The 21,436-nt window shown below is 40.6% G+C and overlaps 1 long non-coding RNA gene across 1 annotated transcript; it reads right to left on the bottom strand.

Moving 5' to 3' along the window:
• Window positions 1-1,194: 1,194 nt before the first annotated feature.
• LOC121357418 lies at window positions 1,195-21,332 on the bottom strand. Its single transcript, XR_005955726.1, has 3 exons — window positions 8,686-21,332; window positions 1,857-7,190; window positions 1,195-1,675 (listed from the first exon to the last, which is right to left on the bottom strand). It is a non-coding gene; the product is annotated as an uncharacterized LOC121357418 (long non-coding RNA).
• Window positions 21,333-21,436: the final 104 nt, after the last annotated feature.

The following is a 21,436-nucleotide window of genomic DNA, read 5'->3' as shown; positions in this document are numbered from 1 at the left end:
CTTCTCCACAGCTGCAGATGACTCATGCTGGAAGAGCCCCTTTGAGCCAGATTTAAGTTTTCCCAAGTTCATTTTAACACATCAATTTCTATCACTTTAAAGCTCCCTGCACAATTGCAGCTTGCGCAGCATAACCTGGCCTGTGCACAGGTACAGACCTCACCAAGCACCAGGCTCAGGCTGCTCCCCAGGGTTGCAGGGCCACCTGCTCCCCCTCCTGAAGCCACATTCCTTCCTCTCCTGCAGCAACATCCCCAAGGACAAACTGATCCATGCTGCCTTCTTGGGACAGGCAGGAGAACCAGAGAAACAAACCCTGCTGCTCTCCTGGTCTATGTAAGAGCACTGGGCAAATAGCACCTTCTCAGTGCTTTCCTCCCACGAGCAGGGCTGCAGGGCCAGAGGAGCAGGGATATGCTTGAAGCTCTCATTCCTGCTTTTCACTGCATTGTTTGCTTAGGGAAAGCGTATTCCCTAGCCCTGCCTTCTCGGCTCTGGAGGCACACACAGAGCTACACAGGCTCCAGGTGCTCACCTGTATTAGGTGAATCAAATGTTCCTGTAAGTAGCTTCCTACCAAAGACGGCATTACACAGCACTTCTGCTGCCTCTTCCTGTTCTGCCTCCCACTTCCATCCAGGGGAACCTCAAAAACGGGATTTTTCATTTGGATTTTAGCCATCAGAGCAGGAGGCAAGGTCTTCTTGTAGGGGCACAAAATGAAATGGTGAAATGGTCATAATCTTGCATAATTCTTGCAGGAGTTGGGGCAGAGCCCACCACTGTGCTCCTCCCCAGTGGTGTGTGAGAATGACATCATTGTGCCAATAAATGAGACAGGAAGTGCAACCAAGCAGAAAAACCACGGAAAGATTCTGTGAAGCTCTGCCAAGAATGTTAACAATGGCGCTAACCAGAAAACAAGAAAAGGGTTTGGTTCGTCTACTTTCTTCCAGTTTTAGTAATCTCTAGTGTCACTTGTAACAGTAGACAGTAAAAAACCAGGTCCTTGGAGAGACACTGCTTAGGGCCTTTTTTTCTTTTTTTCCAAGGTGATGGTGACCTTCTACTGTCTTACCCCAGCCCACAAATTTCACAGTACTTTAAAACCAGTCTAATGATCCAGATAAACTCTGGTGGGAAGTTTTAAACCTCCCCCCCCCCCCCCCCTTTTTTTTTTTTCTTCTCCCATGTTACAGTTGGTAATAGTGCATTACCAACTGTCTTGGCAAGCCATTCCTGTATGTGTCTTTCTACTATGTGGATTCCTTTATTTTCCAGAACATTGCAGTTGCCCAGGTCTGAGCTAATACTTCTTTAGAGTCACGTATTTCATCCTGTAATGTGAACACACAGGCCCATTTGAACCTGATGTGTTAAGCAGTTTTCTCTCCATCAGTCCTAGAAATCTCTAACCAGCAGATCCTAGAAGCTCACAGCCAACCGAGTCTGTTTCCCCTACCTACCTTTTTGTCAAGCAGCTGACCAACAGCGGCAGTGCTCAAGAGACGGGTGGCACTTGGCAGCAGGAAAGCAAAGCCTTCAACAACCATGGATTTCCAGATAGTTACAGATGTGGGCATAACTTACAGACAGGACTTCATGAAACCATAAAGCCAATCGGATTGCCAACTGCTGTCAAATCAGGAGATTGCCCCTTCCCTTGCACTGACACCTACCCGACTCTAAAAAAACCAGGTCCTTGGAGAGACACTGCTTAGGGCCTTTTTTTCTTTTTTTCCAAGGTGATGGTGACCTTCTACTGTCTTACCCCAGCCCACAAATTTCACAGTACTTTAAAACCAGTCTAATGATCCAGATAAACTGGCTGGAATGTCCTTCCCTTGCACTGACACCTACCCGACTCTGTAACAAGTCAGTCATAAAGCTACACGGGCATCAAACACTGTAAGGAAAGTGAGATTTCTCCTGCTGACCCAGCTCACTGCAACTTCACCTTCCTGTCAGCAGTGCTAAGCAGATGGACTGCAAAGGGAAGGAAGCTCTCAAATACTCTGAGTTATGATACAGAGCCCGTACAGAATAATACAAAATATTGCAGCCTTGGCAACGTATCATTCCCCTCAAAAGCTGGCTCATAAACTGCCATTTTCTACAACATAAACAATCCCACACACAAATTAAATGAAATACAAGCAGGTGCTACTGTTATTGACACGACATTTTCAGTTCCCTGCAGTTATATCATCTATATTTATTAGAAAAATACAGTTATTAAATAAGTTGGTACTTCCCTATATAATTCAGCATGTTTTCCTAAAACCTGCAGGTATTAAAAATATTAATCTCCTTAACCTTCAGAAAATTTTATTTAGTAACCCTGTTTAACTCTCAGTTAAGATATGATGAAAACACCAATGGAGATGTAGCAAATGACAGATTTATTCAGACCCAGCTCTTAAATGGGCTCCAGTACAAAATACACCCGTAAATCAGACTTTCAAAAAAAATCCCAACCTGTAATAGGATTAAGCAGTCTTCAAATAACCACTACTCTTACCAACAGTCTGCCATCAAATTAAGTCAACCTTTCTCTCATTTATACCCCACCTGTAGATGAGGGCAGAAAATCTGACCCTCTAGAAACAAAAGCTGTGTACAGCTGTGACAATGACAATGCTCCTGAGTGCAACCACCTGTGGTGTGAGATACAAGCCCCAAATTTACCTCTCAAATTTTGTAAGCATGCTCCCCATTGTAAAGGCTTTAAAAAGAAACCAAACAAGAATAGCGACTCTCGATTTAGAACCCATACCAAATAATTCTTTGCTTTGGTTACAATAGGAGGTACACAAATGATTGGATCTGCTGCTTTTGACAGCAGCAGCAACTGGGTTGTCTTGCCTGTTCCCAGGGCTGTTCTACGTCTTTGTACCAGGTGCAGAAAAAAAACCCAAGAATTTCTGATGTATACATGTCTTCAGATAACTGAAAATTCTCACTGCTGCTATTGGTTCAAAGCTTTACAATTACAAGAAATTTAACAGTTTCTGTTCAGAGTCGCCTCTAAAGAAAGGTAAAGTCAGTACAAATAAGGCTGTGCTGACCAAGTCTTCCAGTCTGGAGGTATCTCTTATCATATTCCTCACTAATACCCAGTAGCACATCAGGGACATCATGAACACAGGCCAGGTCTGGAATACAGCCACCTAAGGGAATTTATGAATTCCTGCTGTTTTAAGGAGAGTATTTGCAATTGCAGCTTTCCCCCTGCACAAAAGCAGCCATGCTGTGGTAGAGCAGCACCTCCAGGAAGCCAAGACAAGGCCACCAGCATCCGAAGCCTTGCTACTGGCAACAAGGAGTCTTCCAGTATACAAAGGGACCCTACAGAAAAACCAGAGAGGGACTTCCTACAAGGGCATGTAGTGATAGGACAAGGGCTTCAATCTGAAAGAGGGCAAGTTTAGATTAGGTATCAGGAAGAAATACTGATACCTAATCTAAACTGTGTGAGAGTGGTGAAACACTAGAACAGGTTGTCCATAGAAGCTGCAAATGTCCCACCTCTCGAAGTGTGCAAGGACAGGCTGGATGGGGCCCTGAGTAATGTGGTTTAGGGGAAGGTGTCCCAGTCCATGGCAGGGAGCAGAATTAGCTATCTTTAAGATCCCTTTCAATGCAGACCATTCTATGAGTCTATGATAAGGGGAACACTACTGACTGAATCATTCTTCTGGTGACTAGCAGCCAATGGAGAGATAGAAGGACAACATCCATCTGTGGCAAGTTCTTTCAAAACATGAAACATAGCTACAGTGAAATGAACACAAGTCTGAAGGCTTTGTGCCCTGATATCCCACACAGCATCATCCTGTGGAGCAACAATGACAGCCTGACTTATTTAGGCCAGGATGGATGGTCTGGAAATGTTCCCTGCTGAGACCAACACAATTTAGTCTCAACAAAGAACTCCTAAGTACTCAAACTGCAGACCGAGCCTGCCCAGGTTGTATACTTTCAACAGAACAGGCTGAACAGGACCATGCCATCGCAGAAATACAATATTATCCACCAATGTAACTGTATGCTTCTATGGAAGCACAAAGGATTTTATCTTTAAGGAGCTACTTACCCTTGAACACAACTCACAAAAGCATTGGGCTGCTTCAGCAATACTGTGCAATTAATGACTGATACAGCTGTATGTTCACTGCAGAATTCTGGCAGCTATAGCTGCATCATGAGACTGGTCATTTATTGTTACACAGACACACTGAAGAGACACAGAAAGAAACTTGCACTTGGGTGTGTCCTTCCAAAAACACTGCAAAGGGGGACTTCATTGTGCCAGCCAGGAGACACTATCCCCAAAACATAAGAATGGCCTGGGTGCTCTCCCACCCTTGGGGTCACCAAGAGAATTCACTCCAGTGCCAGGCTACAGTACACAAGGAGCTCTGCATGAAAAAGCAAATCTCATCCCAAGGGAACTTCTGTTTACTTGAATGCCTCCCCTATAATCCCATTTTATGCTCCACATGTTTTGGAAATGCTGCACAGTCAGGAGACTGGCAGAGACTAAAGGGAAGTGATTCCTGTCAGAGGACTGTAGAAAAGCAGAGCACGACCTCAAACACTCTCATGGCAGCCTTCTGCTTAGCTACATCTGTATTATCATAACAAATACTTTAGTCTTAAATGGGTACTGAACGCTAGCAAAAAATATAAGCTGTTGTTTTTTTGAAGAAAGAAAAACATAATAAAAGTGGCTTAAAATTAACATTGGAACACTATTCCTGTTTAAAATTTAAAAATGAAAGCACTTCAGTTTTTAAAAAATAACCTCCAAGATGATAATGTACATTCAAAAAAGGGAAGAGTGTTTAGTGTTTTTGACTTGATAGCTCCCTTCATGGATAGGTCCATTAGCTTGCAGGTTGAAAAACACAACCCAGCAATAAGCATGGGTAGAGTTCAGAAACACTAACCACTTTCTGGTGGGCTATCAGATCTGGACACCCCACATTCTCTCTTTCTGCAGTGAAGACTGAGCAGAGGTGAATCAGTGTCGTGGAGAACTCACCCTGCCTGAAGAAAACTTCATATCCGGTAACTCCCACTCCAAGACAGTAAATACTGGCATGGCTGCACACAAACAACTTTCAGGTTGGAAGTATGTCAATTATCAATTGATTTACTCACCTGATAAATACTCTCAGCTACTTTTACTAACACAAACTCTTTGTTCTCTAGCCAGGGAGCCTAATGTTTTAATCCCAGTCCCCAGCCTTCTGGTAAGAGCACAGCGCTCAGTACCTGGCAGGACCAAGCACTTGTTCAGCTGTGGTTCCTTTGCATTAGTATTTTCCATACAATATTTTGAAATAGAAGGGAGGCACAAAACACAGTGACTTATAACCCTGAAGAACAATGAGCATTTCTGTGAGCTGGTTTTCTACACAGGATGTGGGCTGGGCCTCCTTGAGTTTGTGTAATCTGTCTGGAAGTCCAAAAACCACACTCTGAAAACATGCTTTTCCTTTAACAAACAGTCAGTCACACACACAGAGTCTAACAGTAGCTTACATGTCTGTCATTCACCATTAAGGAAAATTTTCATTAATACTATTTTTTCAAGCATTTTTTACATCAAATTAGGCACACAGACCGTACCTAATTAAAATATATAGCCTTTTTTAAATCCAGCAAGAACTACATCTAGGGATGGAAGATTCACTTATTTAAAATTATGTCAGAAGTTGCACTTCTGACAGTGCTTTACATGACAGTTCATACCCTAGGATCATTAGAGCCCAGAGACAAAAACTCAAAAGCACTGGAGACATTATCATGGAATGAGCTGGGAAGAATTATCCTGCGAAGTGGCTTTTCTAGATGCTCTAAGTCATTAGCTTTAACAACGTCATGCAGTCCTCTGAAGTCCCATATTTTAGATACTCATTCAGAGAGCAACTCTTTCCCTTTTCTCCAAACACCACCAGAGGACAGTCCACCAAATGGAGCTGTTTGCTGAATCAGTACTGGACACCATACAGCAGATGCTAAAACACAAGAGAAATGGCTTCATCCAGAACTCTCCTCTAGCACTGCAAAGTAAAAAGACAGCATACCTGAAGCCATTTTTGAAGAAAAAGGATACAGGAGAGTTGCACTGTTTGACACTATTCCACATTCAGAGAGCTTAACTCCAACCAGAGTTGATCTGCCTGAAAATTTGACTACCACCCCTCCATCCCTTTCCTGTTTGCCTCTTGGAGCTGCAAGACCTGGTTTATAAAAAACAACTGCTGAAGAAGTAGAGTTCATATGAATTCTCAAAGCTTGCCTTCACAGTAAACATATCAATCTTAGACTTGACGCTTAAACTCAGTACTGCAACAAGCTGCTGGGAATACTTCTCTTCTGTGAGGAAAGCAAGCTGTATGAAGCAGGTATGTATGTTAAAATACTTGATATCAATTTACTACCATAATTTCCAGAATTACATGTTTTTAATTCCTAGTGAAACTAATAGTAATATGAAACTCTATCATATTTCCAGTGCTCACAGTATTTTGTTAATATTTTGAAGCTACAGCAAGTTGCTTTTCTTTCTGTGGGAAATCAGAAAGAATGGGAGTTAAGATTGAGCAAGTGGGGAAAAAAACCCATGAATACTTCAGCATACTGAAATTTATTTTTTTACACAATCAGGTTTCAAGTGGCTAGAAAATATCAAGAAATCTTTCCCCTCACTTTCATATGTTAATTCAGATTAGCATTTTATACTCATTTAGGCAAATTATGAAAGAAGAAATCCTCAACTATGTTCAACACAGCAGTTCCTACAACACCCTATGATATTCTGATAATTACCACACAATTTGAGTCAGAAACTATTACATTCAGCACAGAACTGGTTGGCTTCTGTCTTCATCTCCAGCAAGTTCCTGCCTTAGAACATGCACTATGCAAAAACAGCTCCTGCAGCCATGGAGGAGAGAGAGCTGCAAGGAAATCCCAAAACCCAGCAGGAAGTAACATCTCTGTGATTCAACATGTTGAGTCTTTTCCCTTGAGAAACCAGCAAAAAAAGCACAGCATTAACTGCACAGAAAAAATCCTTATCCTGTCCACATTACAAATTCTGGAACCACTGTAGGTAGTTTGAGTGACTGAGCCTGTTTCTTCAGATTTCAGCAAGTCTTCCTTTAGTGTACTTTCACCTAGGGTAGTTGGAGAAAAGAGAAAGACTTGTTAAATATTGCAAAACAATTGCATTTCACCTCCATCAGCTGTGCAAGAACAGCAGAAAAAAAATTTGGATGGATGAACTAGTTTTGATTCTTTTACTTGGAAAAAAACCCCAAAACACCCCACAAAAAAAGTCACAGGATTATACCACAGTCTGTCACTGCAATGGAAGTAAAGCAACACATCTCAGTGAAGGCTTTCAGTGTGTTGGACTAAGTGCTGTAGTCTTCCACATTACAGAGACTGGACAGAAAGAAGGTACCATTAATTTTCTAGGCAAAATAACAATAAAAATACCCGAAGAGTTTTGTTAACATCACAAGCCACATAAGAGAAATAAATTCCATTCTGCTCCCTGCCGTTCCCATCTGGTTTCAATTTGCTAGAGAAGACTGAAGCCTGTATTCAAAAAACAGACTGAGTTGTAAACATTAGCCTCTGCCAGCATTACTAGTAACTCATGAGATTCTGGAGTTACCATGGAAAGGCAAGGGGAGGGTAGGAGAAAAAGGTCTGTGAAAAAGTAGGACTTGCTCTGTCATTAAGCTCATTTTATTGCATTGTTTTAATCCATGAAATGAAAAGTGTTTGACACTCAGAAGACACACACTTGCAGAAAATCCAGTTCTACTCATCTCTGTTGTTTTGCAGCATTATGAAAACAGGGGAAAGTTGAGAAAAGTCAGAACAGACGGCCTGGGCCACTGGATGCCCTTGTTTTATATGGCTTGTAATTATAAGCTGCATACTGTTGCCTAATTTATTTCTTGTCATGTTATCAGTAAAAGATCCCTCCATTTCCTGCAGGAATAGTTTCGTTGAATTGTGACAAAACAATGAAACTACAGCTGAGAGTGTCTCGTGGTAATATTTAACAATAAGCCTTTAACCAGACTTTGCCCCATCTCTGCCTTTTCCTCAAGCCAATAGTTTCTAGTTAACTGTGCCCCTAACATGAGGCCCTGATGTGCTTTGGAATCCACTCACATGGTTAAACAGTGAAAAAAGAAGGGTGTTTCTGCAGCAGTATGGGCAGAGATTTTGCATGATGTGAAACACAGTCCCTCCAGGACTCTATTTTGACTAATCTTAGGTCCACAGTCAGCCCCAACTCAAAAACTGAATAGAAGAGAAGGAAGAAGTGATCTCCTTATTAAACACATCAGTCCTTTGTTCACAGCATAGCCACACAAATGATCAGCAACTGTGGTGATGGAGCACTACACTGTGCTATCACAACAACAGCCCATAGGACTAGTAAAGGGCAACTAAATAGAACATCTCAAGCCATGATTGCCTCTGGCATCCACAAAGGCCCCAACATAACACTTCCTAGTTCAGGCACATTAAGGAGCTGTGTTTCAAGGCTGAGCTGAACTCAGCCTTGATGAACATGGCCCTACTGCTAATCACTCATTACTAAGCTGGGTTACTAACCAAGTAACAGTCTTTTTTCCAGCCACCTACCAGAGGTCCATGACTCCTCCTCCAGCCCACAGGCCAAGCTGAAAACACCATCAGCTGTCTCAGTGCTGTTTTTGGCCATGCCTTGATTCCAGACTTCTGTACCGACTCGCTGATGACAGGTATCATTAGCTAACAGACATTAACTTTCAGCAGGTTCTCATGTAAGCCTTCCTGTTCTTTCACTATTTCTAAAAATGGCTCCCTTCACCATAGGAGCTTCTCTTACTCTTGGATTAGCTCACCACACTTTTCTTCTTGATATCATCTCACCTCACCAATTTCTCTAGTCCCTTTCCTCTAGTTTTCTGTTCCATCTTCCTAACTGGAAATCCCTAATTTCATCTTAATGCACTCCCTTTAGCTTTACTGTGTGTATTATATATCAATCTATCACTTGCATCCTATTATTGATTCTTCAACACCACCAGAAAGCTGTAACCATGGGCTTTCTTCTTTCCTTTCTTCTCAGATGTTGGTGCAGTTAGAAATAACTACCAGTAATACACGCTCATGCACAATTAGAGCAGCTCAGGGTGACCACTATACGAAGAAGTTAGCCCAGTCTTCTAGACCCAGATAATGTTATCCTCAGCCTCCAACAGATACATGCTAACAGGCTACATTATACCTAGCTAAGTCACATGTTTCACACATGTGAAGTATGTACAATCTGACCAGAAGCAGGAATTGTGAAAGGCTTATTTTGAAACACAAGCTTCTTAAAACCACACCCCTTACCCCAGCCCCCACACATCTTCCCATGAAAGGTTCACAACTTGGACAAGTTTTTTGGTGAGTTCCCAAATAAGCAGCAAAAGGCTTTATTCTAAAGCATCAAACCGAGAATTGGAAGGTGATTCACCTTGCAGCCTCAATTCTACTATCTACAACTCCATCAAGAACAACAGGAGAAGGCACCAGCCCTCCTTATGTTCAGACTATTCAATACCCACAAAGAATTTGGCTGCAGCATGCAGAACTACTGACTGAAAGCAGTGGATATTGAGTTATGCCCATCTTTCATATGACTCACCACTTCAGCTTATATTTATATACTGTTTAATAAAAAAGGTTCCTTTTCATCTTTTTATAGGGATACTCCTACCAATATTTAACTAGCTAAGTGTTCACAAAATTTTCAGTTTATTATTAATTTTGCATTGAATAAAACTGTTAAAAAAAATGGAAATCCCCTGCAGAGCAAACTGCACAAGTCCAGAGAACTACTGACAAAAAAGTTTAACTAGCAGCAAAATTCTTGATTTTCCATCTAAAAGTTAAAAATATATTTGAAGCCAACTGGAATTGCTTAACTTTCTCACTAGTAAACATACTCTGCTATACCTTTTTAACTGAGTAAGTTTAATTCAGACATCAGATGAAGATATGACTGCTCATGCCTAATTAGTGATGCAAGAGGTTGCAAGCCTCTGTAAGCAGACACTCCATTTTCTCCAGAATTCAAGATACCAAAAATTGCATTCTCAGCTGGTTCCCTCTCATACACGGTTTGTTTCCCAAGGCAGCTAATACCAGTACGAAATTTTTGCTTCAGCAAGAAGGATCAAAGTAAGCAGCAAGAGCTGTTCAGTTTCCTAACACCTTAATTTTAAATGAAACAAAACCCTAGACCTAACTGCAAACCCAATATCCCCAAAGACAGCATAACTACCATTGCTAACTAAGTGGAAAACACACAGAAGTCTGGAAAAAAAAAGCACAGCTCTGCATAGTAGTGTAGCTACACTTCTGTGTAGCTGCTGGAGGAGCATGCTAGGACAAGCCTGGTGTTTCTATCCTGGCTCCACACATGGGGACACTTCTGCATGCCAAAGCTAGTATTTTTTTGCTTCTTGCCTGAGTGATTCTAAGCCTGTTCTGCACACGCTGCACAGTGCCAAGAAGCTCTGTACTTCTTGTGGATTGCTGCAGACTGGCTTTTGTCAGAAAGAGTGATCACTTTTATGAAGTGCATGTGCACACTGATGGCAAACAACAAGATCCATACAATAGGCCCAGACACTTTTTCTCCCAAAGTTAACACCTGTGTTAACCTGTGTACTGCTGCCAATACTCATGCAACAGGAAAAGAAGCAATTATATTGTCTTACACAATTTTTACAGTAACCAGGACCAAATGCATTTTTTGCCTCTCCCTGTCAGGAAAAAATCCAAGGCACTGCTACGGCTTTTTTTATGCCCCTCTCCCGGTTAGGAAAAAATCCAAGGCACTGCTACAGCTATTTTTATGCCACTATGGATCAAAGTAACAAAAAACCTCTGAACTGCTAAGTAAAGCAGTCTGGTATACCTTGAACTGGACAAGTACCGTTACCAAGTTATCACGTTCCTTTGTTTTATAGCATGGATATGTACCAACACCTACAAGTAGGATGAATCTGTAGCTATGTAGAAGAGAAACAACAGCTGATGTGAAGACATTAATGATTATTGCCTAAATATATTAATGTTACAATAGCTAAGAGGAAGGAGAGTATTCAGTTTCACTGATTTCTCAAGTTAGTCATGCTTGTGCATAGCATCAAAGTTGACATAACAGCAACTAGAGGACTAATTCTAGTTATAAGCTTTAGTACTCATTGTTTTGGAGACTATTCATATGCAACTATCAAGTAAACTGTGGACTTGTTTCAGTTGAAACTCTCTATGCCTTTGTGCTGGTTCAAAAGGGAGCACACTAAGTGGCTGTACTACTCCTTCCACAAAGCAGGTCAGGAAATGTACTGACCTTGTACAATAGGATCTGGTAAACCAACTCAGGGGTTGCTATATTTCTTCTCATTAATGTACCCAAAGTTCCTGGGGGAGGGGAAGACAGGAAGCAAGTACTCTTCCTGCTCCCCCAACCTAAAAATAACTTAAGACAGTCTTTCTGCAACATGTAAGCCACACAAGCACTCAAAGCCTGAAATATTTATACTTTGGGCAAACAGTCACAGAATTCTCGCATTTTGCCAAGTATCTTTTTATCATTATCCAAACAGATCTGGAGATTGTGGCAGAAAAGTTTACTTTTCTGGGGGCAGACATGAGCCTGTTGCCAGCTGTGTTCTTGAACTACAGCTTTTTTCCTGCCCGTCAGTTAAGCTGTAACTACAAGCCTATTTTGATTTGTGAACTTGAGCACTAGCTTCCCCTCTTCAAGCACCTCTTGCTCTGTCTTGAAAAATCTGCAGGTTTAGCGGAGCTTCTTTTCACATTAGAAAGCAAATGAAATAAACACCTCAATAATAAAGTTGAGTACAGTGTTGCGGGGAAAAAAATGAAGCTAAACACCATGACAAAATTGACATTACAAAATGCATACATTACAAAATAGATAGAAAACATTATCTATAAACATGGAAATTAAATTCCTAGTAATTGAGCATTGTAAAACACAAGACTGATTATGCAATTCAGACAAATGTAAGTGAAAGAACATTTGCAGGATTTTGGAGGCATGCATGCTCACAGGCTTCCTTACTCCAGTTCTCCTGCATTTAAAAAGGTGGCTGATTTGGTTTCTAGAAATTCTTCCCTTTCAAAAAGCTACAGAAGAAAACTGGGCGTGAACACCTAGTTCCAAAACCAGATTCAAAGTAAAACGTGTATCTAGTTAAAGATAAGCACCTTCCTTTCTGTACCACAATCCCTCATTCTTCAGCCAATATCCATGATTTCTTTATGCACTTCTCACAATCTGTTCACTACATGGAAAACCTGCAGGCTGATTTCAGCACTCTGTTTGGCAGGTGAAAACTTAGGCGTAAAACTGCCATCCTTTGAGTTAGCCTTCAGTCCAGCATTTTCTTTTGACAATCAAAAGTAACAATTTCATTCAGATACAGCAAAAGTACTGAAAGTTTTGAAAGAGTTCTTAAGTTTAATAATAGGAAAGCTTAAATCTTACATGCTATACTGCCAGCTTATACATACTACTAGGTGACAATGGCATACAGAGTATACCTAGTTGTACACATGCAGAAAGCTGGGGAAGGAGACAATCATGGAATGACTTTCTACTTCCACAGAAAGAAGTCTCCCAGTCACCCTCTCTACCCTGAGACGCCAAAGCTTACTCAAATTTCACATATGGGCAGGAAATCAAAATATGCCACATGGCCAGAAATCCGTAGTAGTTCAGACATGAGTTCCCAGAGGGAAGGAAGTTATAGTTAAATACAAGTCCAATCTGCGTTTCCCTCCACAAGCTCCAGAGGAAGAATTGGAAAAGGCTAACCTTTCCTGCTGCACAACAGCTAGGAATCATGTGATGTAAGATGTAGCACAACTGCTTGAAATAAGAATGTTACTTACATGCAGATCCCCTCTAAACTGGTATTTCAGAATTCCATAGTTGCATACAATGTCTCTGTTTTCATAATTTCTATGATCAGTAGATGACAGACATACATAGCCTTGAGCTACTTGAAAGTTGCACACTGTACAAGAACTACAGGTTAGGCCTGCTTATTTTCCAACAAAGACAGATTTCAGTCAGGTTTCCTTCTTACAATCCATCTTGTTGCTGCAGTTAGGGGCAACCCCTCCACTGATGATGTATTCAATTTCGAGCTTTTTTCAGTTCCCTTTTTTAAAATACTAAGTGAACAACAGCTTAGAGAACCTAAAAATGCTGATAAAAATACTGTTATAGCAACTGTTCTCTGGTTAACATCAGGAATACACTTTTTGGTTTTACCCACCCCTCTAAAGAGTGGCAGTTACTGGTAGAGGCCTCCATCATCCTCCCTTTGGCCATCTGTAATCCTAAGCACAGTCATTCACATATATTGGTATTTCACACTTTCACTGGTTAACTTCCCTGTGCTGAGAAACAGCTAAACAGGCTAAATGGACCTTGGGTGCACACTGTGTATATACCTACTACTTACAGAAGAATATATTAAATTCTTATTTTTCATTGGAACAGCCAGAAAGATCAGGAATCCCCATTCAAACATTTCCAGTTGAGAATCAAAGCTAAAGGAGTTTCAAAAAAGTATCACATGCCAGACATGCTACTGTTTAATGGGACTCAAATACATATTAAAATAAACGCTTACATTAGACTCACGTAACAGAATGAACTTAATGAAATATCTCATCTTTATTTATGATATGACAAACAGAGCAGTATTTCAGCTTATGAACTACAGCAGAAGTGCTTCTCAGTAGTAAAAAAACTCTCTCCTTCACTCCAGTGCCAACTGGGCACATCCAAAATTCAGATTCAACCAAGACACTCAGAAGCACACGAAGAAAAAAGTCTACTGGACCTGCTTTTTTTGGACACCCAGTTCAGTTTTTCCTTTCCTCTTTGCTGATCTACTTCTATAGTAGGGACTGATGATGCAGAAGGCTAATACCAATACTAAAACACTACTCATTCTTGCACCATGTAAGAAAACCCCACTACATAAACTGTTACTTCAGATAACCCTTAAAGGCTTCAGATTTGAAATGTGATCCAAGACTGCAACGCGCTGTTTCTAAAAAGATGCAACAGATGTTCTACACATATTAATACACACATCCAAAACGGAATGTAGAGCTTACTTTTACTGAGTGCAATCAGTATACAAATCTTGCTCAATGCTATTCAAGCAAAAAGAAGAAGCACACAGAGCAAGAAATAGGTGGGCTACAGGAAAAAAAAAAATCTAAGCTTAATGCAGCATCTACAGACACACAGAAGCACCTTTCAGCAAGTCACTTCTATATATAAGGAGCATTTGTAGACAGCTCAATACCTCTAAGTTGTAATATGCTACCTACAACCACACTGGAAGGTTGTGAGGAACAGTCACAGGCGAAATTTGAAGCATAAGGCACAGCCACTACACTGAACAGAAAGTATATGAGCATATTCTTGTTAGGTTACAGAAATATGTGGAATTGATGAGGTTTGTTTTAAGTGAGTTAACAGTTCTATAGCCCATTTCACTGTCATTACATTACTGAAATTAAAGGGCACGTTTAAGCAAACAGACTAAAGGTATCATACCCTATCATATCCAAAACACCACCCTGCTTTGCTCATTGTAGGATGAGCTTAAAACAGGTCCAATGTTAAGTTCCTCTCCTTCCTTTAAGCAGAAACACTCGGCCTACAAGGCAAAATTTAGGTAACTGCTCTTCTCCTTGGTTTAAGTAAATTGAAGTAGTTAACAGAAAGGGGAACAGGATTATTATGTAATCATATCACTGAAACACAAGACAAGACAAACTAATTTAACTAACAGTTGCACTTACAAGGCCACTAATATTTGTAGCACACAATCTGTGGAAAGTGTGGAATAAGGGCTTGCCTATTCTAGAAAAAAAGAAATCGGAAGACCCTGCACTGTCAACTCCTAGATGTAGAGTAGGCTTGGCTACAGCCCTCAGGCATCAGTCCTAATAATACTTTGAAATTACTATTCCTTCCCATCAATTAGGTCTACACTAGCAATTGCAGGGTCCCAGGAGTGCCTTGAAAGAGTTCTAAGACACACAGAACTCAGTATGTTAATTTTGCACTGTATAATTCATTTTACAGGAGCATGATTTTTTTCTTCCTGTTCATAGTAGTTTCCTTAGTATGAAATATCCCTGCCTGCCAGTTTTAAGAGACGAACATAATCAAGTCTAAATGCTTGATTGGTATTCCTCATTTTTGGACCCAAACTACATGAAGTTCTCTGAAGTAGTCCTTCAATTCTGGAATTCCCTCTCCACCATAGGACTACAGGAACACCTATACTTAGTGTCTGTACTTAAGCCTAGACTAAAGAAGGCAATGTTAGACACAGGGAGAAAAAGTCTTAAAATATTAGTTGCCTACAGAACCCAGTTGCATTTTTATGCAGTTTTCCAATGTTAGTGAAAATGTAAAGGTGGCATACAGTAGTGTCACACAATTATAGAAAGTGGCTACTGCAGATCAGTAGCAGATTAAGCAATGATCACTTCCCTGGGGGAGCCCATTCTAGTGCTCAACCACTCTCTGGGTGAAAAACTTTATCCTGATATCCAACCTACAGTTCCCCTGCCTCAGCTTCATGCCATTTCCTCCAGCCCTGTCACTGGTCACAGGAGTGAAGATATCTGTACAATCTTTTATTGTTTGTAGCTAGAAGTCAAGGAGTCGATAGCCCACTGCCACTATTTCCTAGTGATCCTATTTCCCCTCTGCAACAGCAATCAGTGCAGTTCAATTTTACTATCTCTGAAGAGGAGATACTCAAGTCCAAAAATTACTGTTAGCTGAGCCCAGACATTACGGCTCCTGCATGAAGTACAGCCTTTCCTATGACTATGCAGAGATAGGGAAGCAGAAGTGTTTCTCAGAAACAGTTTAAAAATAGGATCTGACAACTGCCCAGCATGTCTTTATAAGCTTATGAGCTTGTTCCAGCATATGTATGCTGGAGTAAGGGAGCACAGCTTTGAAGATGAATTTGAAGTAGCACCACTCTGATAAAAGCAATAGTTTTGTTTTATGAAGAGTAGTCTTCTAAACCAGGATATTTGTGACAATGACATTCAGTACTATTTAATACATCTCTAATTAGAAGACCCATAGTTGTTCTGGATGGAATTTGAGACAGCCAGCTTACCCTGGCTCAACAGAAAAGACCATACTGCACAAACTATCATCAGCCTGACAAACTGGGCCACAAACACAGTGGGCCAAAATGAAGTGGCACAACCACTGCTTAGCACGTACCAGGGAATAAAGCTGGTAAAGCACTTCTTAGGCTAGAGATTAAATTACTATCTCAATATCACAACCAGCCACAGTCTCTTTGAGGGATTATTAAAAAAGTGGCACAGTTCTGTACCTCCAAATTTTTTTACCTTACTTCACTAAAATTCAGGGAATCATGACAGTCCCATGTCATGACTAACCTGCTAAGTAAAGGCAGGAAGGTGGAAGGAGGGAGTTTAGCACAAGAACTAGATGCTAATGCTTGTTTCCCAGCTACCTCTTCAGCTTAAGTTCTTGTGCCCTCCACACTAGTTTTAACACCTCAAATCTGCCACACAAGCTAGTTTTGGACTTGTATTTGGTTCGTCTATAGCAGCTGTATTAGCAATGGATCAAACAGTTATCAAAAAATCCATATACGACAGCCAACTGGACAGAAAAGATACTAGCTTTGTCAATAAAATACTAAACAGAAATACGAAAACAAATTATTCACTATTTACCAACCTACTGAAGTTTGCTGGAAACAAATCCATTACTATAACCAGTGATACTCAGCGTCAAAAAGGTATTCTTAGCGCACCTTCAACAGTCAGACACCATAGAATGGTTTGGGTTGGAAGGCACTTTCAAGATCATCAAGTTCCTAGCTCCTGCCATGGGCATGGACATCTCTACTTGACCAGGCTGTTCAGGGCCCCATCCAATCTGCACCTGAGCACTTTCAGAAAAGGGACATCCACAACTTCTCTGGACAACCTATTCCAATACCTCACTATCCTCTAAGCACCCCTTCCTAACATCCAATCTAAATCGCTCATCTTTTAGTTTAAACCCATCTCCTATCACTACCTGCCCATATAAAAAGTCACTCTGTTTTTCATAAGCTACCTTTAAACACAGGAAGGCTGTAATAAGGTCTCTCCTGCTCTTTTCTGTGTTGAAAAGCCCCAGCTCCCTCAGCCCGTTGAGTATTTCTGTTTTACGTCGTAACAGATCACACTGAGTAGGACTGCAGCAGTCTCCACAAGCTAAACCTTTGAAGAGACAAGATATACTGCTGCAATAAAGCTGCTGCATTTCTACTTTTGAGTAACATCTACTGCATGACCATGCCACATTAACAAGCTCACAGATGGAGCAGTCACAGCAAGAAGTTTTGGTACAGTTTCTTTTCCCCACACTTAATAAGCACAAAAAAAAACAGCAGCTAAGATTTGCTTGGTTTCTGAGCTTACAAGGAACACAAAATCTTGCCTTCTGTGACAGGACCACCTTCAGCCGTACTTATGGGATGCCAGAGTCTCTGGTTCAGTAATTTCCCAACTCTGGCACAGTCCAAGTCTCCAAACTGGCAGTATTGTCCCCCATTTTCTTCCAAAAAGCACCATATTGCATAAACTGCCTATGAGCCATTCAATCACTGGTTATTTTCATCAAATAACTGCTATTAACAGCATTTCAGGGCTAGTGCTGCATTATAATCATGTCTGAGCATAACCTCACTTCTGAAAGTAGCTACTTGGACCTTAACACTGCTCTCCAAAGCAACTAGTAGCTCATCAGAAAGACTCCAAATAACAAGGTCATGCTGGAGCAGAAAACAAACCAGTGCCCCACTTACTACACAGAGGTCACAGCAGTGAACCTGGTACAAATTCCCACTAATTCCAGGATTAGGAGGCCACATCACAGCTTTAAGGTTGCTTCTTTAAGTGAGGAACTGTTAAGAATTGTATAACCAGCCAATAACCTATTTTCCTGCTAAAGCAAAACCTTACTAATCTCAGAAACTTTTTCAGAAAGATTCATTGCAACACAAAGCCTAAAGCAATGTCCAATGGAAGTTCCTGTCCTGCTGCTGTTTCAGCATTGAACACAGTCTGTCCAAATCCAGGTGGATAAAGTGATCAGCTGCCAGTCACTAGAACTCCTTTTCCTCGTGCAAATTCATTTGGCTAGTGACTACTAGCGACCCACAGGAATCACTTTTTATGATTAGCTAAGTACTCATCCTGTAGGAATAATTCTTCACTGAATATCCCAGTTATTAGATTATCAGCCACTTCTGGATGAAGCAGGCTTATTTCAAGTTTTAGCTTGTTCCAACAAAATAAACCTAAATCTCAAATCCTATAAACACTTAACTAGCCTGTAGCTGAGCATAACACTTTACTTAATTTTACAGGTACCAATTCAGTGAAGCTGGAGTGCTCTTGCTACCTGCAACTGAAGGTCAATCTAGCAATGACTTATAAACTCAAAGTTTAGAATTTTTTTTTTGAGTGCCTGGCTCAGTGATTCTAGTTACACTAGCCAAAAGCCTTTAAGAGATGCCCCTCAAAACTCCTTAAAAACTGCAGCTTTCCTGAGAAAAAGCATACCTAACTTCACTCACAATTAAAACCTGCATATCTCCATTTTCCCAGCAGGTGCTTCATTCTGCTCCCATTCAAACAGGAACGTTTGTCAAGCCACACAATGAAGAGTCACATTAGAAAACCATCCATTACTATTAGGCTTATGTTTCATCCATTCTTCACTTCTACTTCCCCCATGATCACTTGCAGAAGCAAGAATGAACAGCTGAAAAAGTGCAGGATCATCTTTCAGCATGAGCACTTTTAACTGTCTCAACCATGACATTAATGCATAGTCAGATCTATTACACTGTTAGTATCTCTCTCCTTTCTCCCCTAAATACCCTTGAACTCCTGTCAGTCCCTTTGTATGGCTAAAGGTAAACAACTGTTTAAATAACAGGTCTTAGCAAGGGCTCAGGCCACACATGCGTGCACAGACAGGCTACCAGGGCAGGTTAGAGCCACAAGTCTTAAGTGCTGGAGAGCAGCCAGCCCACTGAAGTAGCCTCGTTAAGGAGCAAATTGCAGTTCTGTAGAAATTGCTTGTTTCCCTGGTAAGCTACCATAAATGTAAACTACACACCATTTTTTACCCAGTCTCCCTCTCCTACAGCCCTTTTCTTCCTTCCCTTCGAGATTACAACAGCTTCCATCAGAACAGCTGTAGGACAAATGCCCTGTCTCAAAGAAATACACACATTTTGTTTTTACTTATCTCCTCCAGCACAAATAATTCAGAATACGTATGACAGTTTTGAGACTGCACTGCAACACTACCAGAGCTACTGCTTCTTTCAAGATAACTGCTTTCCTGAGAACTGCTAATAAAAACAACCTTGCAAAAAAACAAGAAACCAGCTCATTAAAACTTGCCTTCATTTCTATAGCTTCATAAAAGCAAAGCCACACCTCTGTTCAAGTACTGCTGCAATAAGCTACGAGTTACACAGTGAACTTTTAAAGTAATTCATTTCTTGGTTTTCAAGCAAAATCTGTTATCAAAGTGAGTTACTTAAAAGGCTGCTTTAAGAATTAAAATTCTAGCTGATTTTCTACATAAACTATTCTATAACATAAGCATTCAAACAATTCCTTCACACTGAGACAAGCAATTACTGTTTCATAATTACAGAACACATGCCTAAATGCAAGTACTAATAAAATGTTTTTTCCCCTCATCTTTAGTTGAAATTAATGTTCTCCCTTTAACATATCTGCAACACATTGCAGATTCACAATGTCAAGTCCCACATAAATCAGTGCTCTGTTAAAAGAATCACTGTACACTGAAAGCCTCTCTGGAAGCTTCCATTACAAAGGAGTATTTACCTTGTGTCATATGATGCCTACACAAGAAGAATCAGTAATCCAGTCATTTTAATGTTTGATCAACAAACCAACTGCCTCGTCCTAACACCATTTTCAGTAAGCTTTTTTTTTTTTTTTGGTAACAAAAAAATAGGCACAGCCTCACAATCTCTAGGACACAAGAATCTTGCTCTTTATAGCCCGCACAGAAGTCAGTTGGCACAATGCTCAGCTGGCAGACACCTTCTGACACTCAAAAGAGGGGAGACTGCTCTTTTAGAAAACAGAGTTTACACCCTAAAACCTAAGCTCAAATGAGACTACAGACGTTTGAAAGCTACATAGTAATTCCTAATTACTGCCTTCTCCCTTTCTTTCCTGGTATCCTCTATAAACCTACAAAGGAAAAATGTAGTGCTGTTAGATGCTTCCAATCCTGTTTTTCTACCCCTCCTCCCACAACACAGGGATGCCCTGCAGGCCATATATGCGACCAATATGAACTACTTACAGTAGCTCCCAAGTCCCCAGTCAGTTCTTATATAACTGAACTCCACCTCACCATATTACTTATGTAACACATATTAAAAAGCAGCTATTATACACAAATCTTCTCTATTAGTCATACACTCAGTTACTTTCATTCCAATTCTCAAACAGCACGTTTGTGAAATGGTCAAGCTTTTTTATCAGGTTGCTACTGTGGAGGTAAAAAGAAAAAAATCCTATCTATCCAGGACTACGAATAGAAAAAGGGAAACATTTCCAAACGGAACAAACCAACACCCTTAAATGACCAACAACTTTTAACTGTTAATTTGTTCATTGGGTTAGATGCCATGGCTAAATTTACGCTGTAGCATACAAGAACAAGCCATGGGAACTAGCACTGAATTGTTTTGAAAATATGAGAAGCTCAACTAAACAGTAATAGGAGTTGCATTCCTTAAAGAAAAGAGCTAGGATTGGAAAACATACATTTTTCACTTCCCATCCAGCAAATACTGAAATTTTTTAAAAAATACCTGGAAAATGTATTTGCCAACCTTTCAGGCCTACGTAACAAGTTCATTTGCCTATGGACCTCAAAGTAAAACATGGGGAGTCCTCACAATATTTTTAGACCGCATTTTTAATTTGCACCAAGTATATGCATCAATTCCCGTGTTAAAGATGCAAGCCATCTGCGGCCTGACTTTGGAATACACCTATCTCTCCACAGAAAGCGGCTCAACTCCTGCAATAGGATTCAACAGCACACAAAGAACAGCAATCCACTTTTCCTATTCAAACAGAATAAACTCATAAACACCTGAGAGATTTTCCCTTGCCCCCCCACCCGCATCCCCGGCAGAGCATCACTAGAACAGCCAAGACCTCCTCG

The sequence above is a fragment of the Pyrgilauda ruficollis genome, unplaced genomic scaffold (genome assembly GCF_017590135.1).
Source record: "Pyrgilauda ruficollis isolate IOZ18807 unplaced genomic scaffold, ASM1759013v1 scaffold33, whole genome shotgun sequence".
Lineage (NCBI taxonomy): Eukaryota > Metazoa > Chordata > Aves > Passeriformes > Passeridae > Pyrgilauda > Pyrgilauda ruficollis.
The sequence above is the reverse complement of the archived record's forward strand: the minus strand, read 5'-3'. Positions and strand labels throughout refer to the sequence as shown.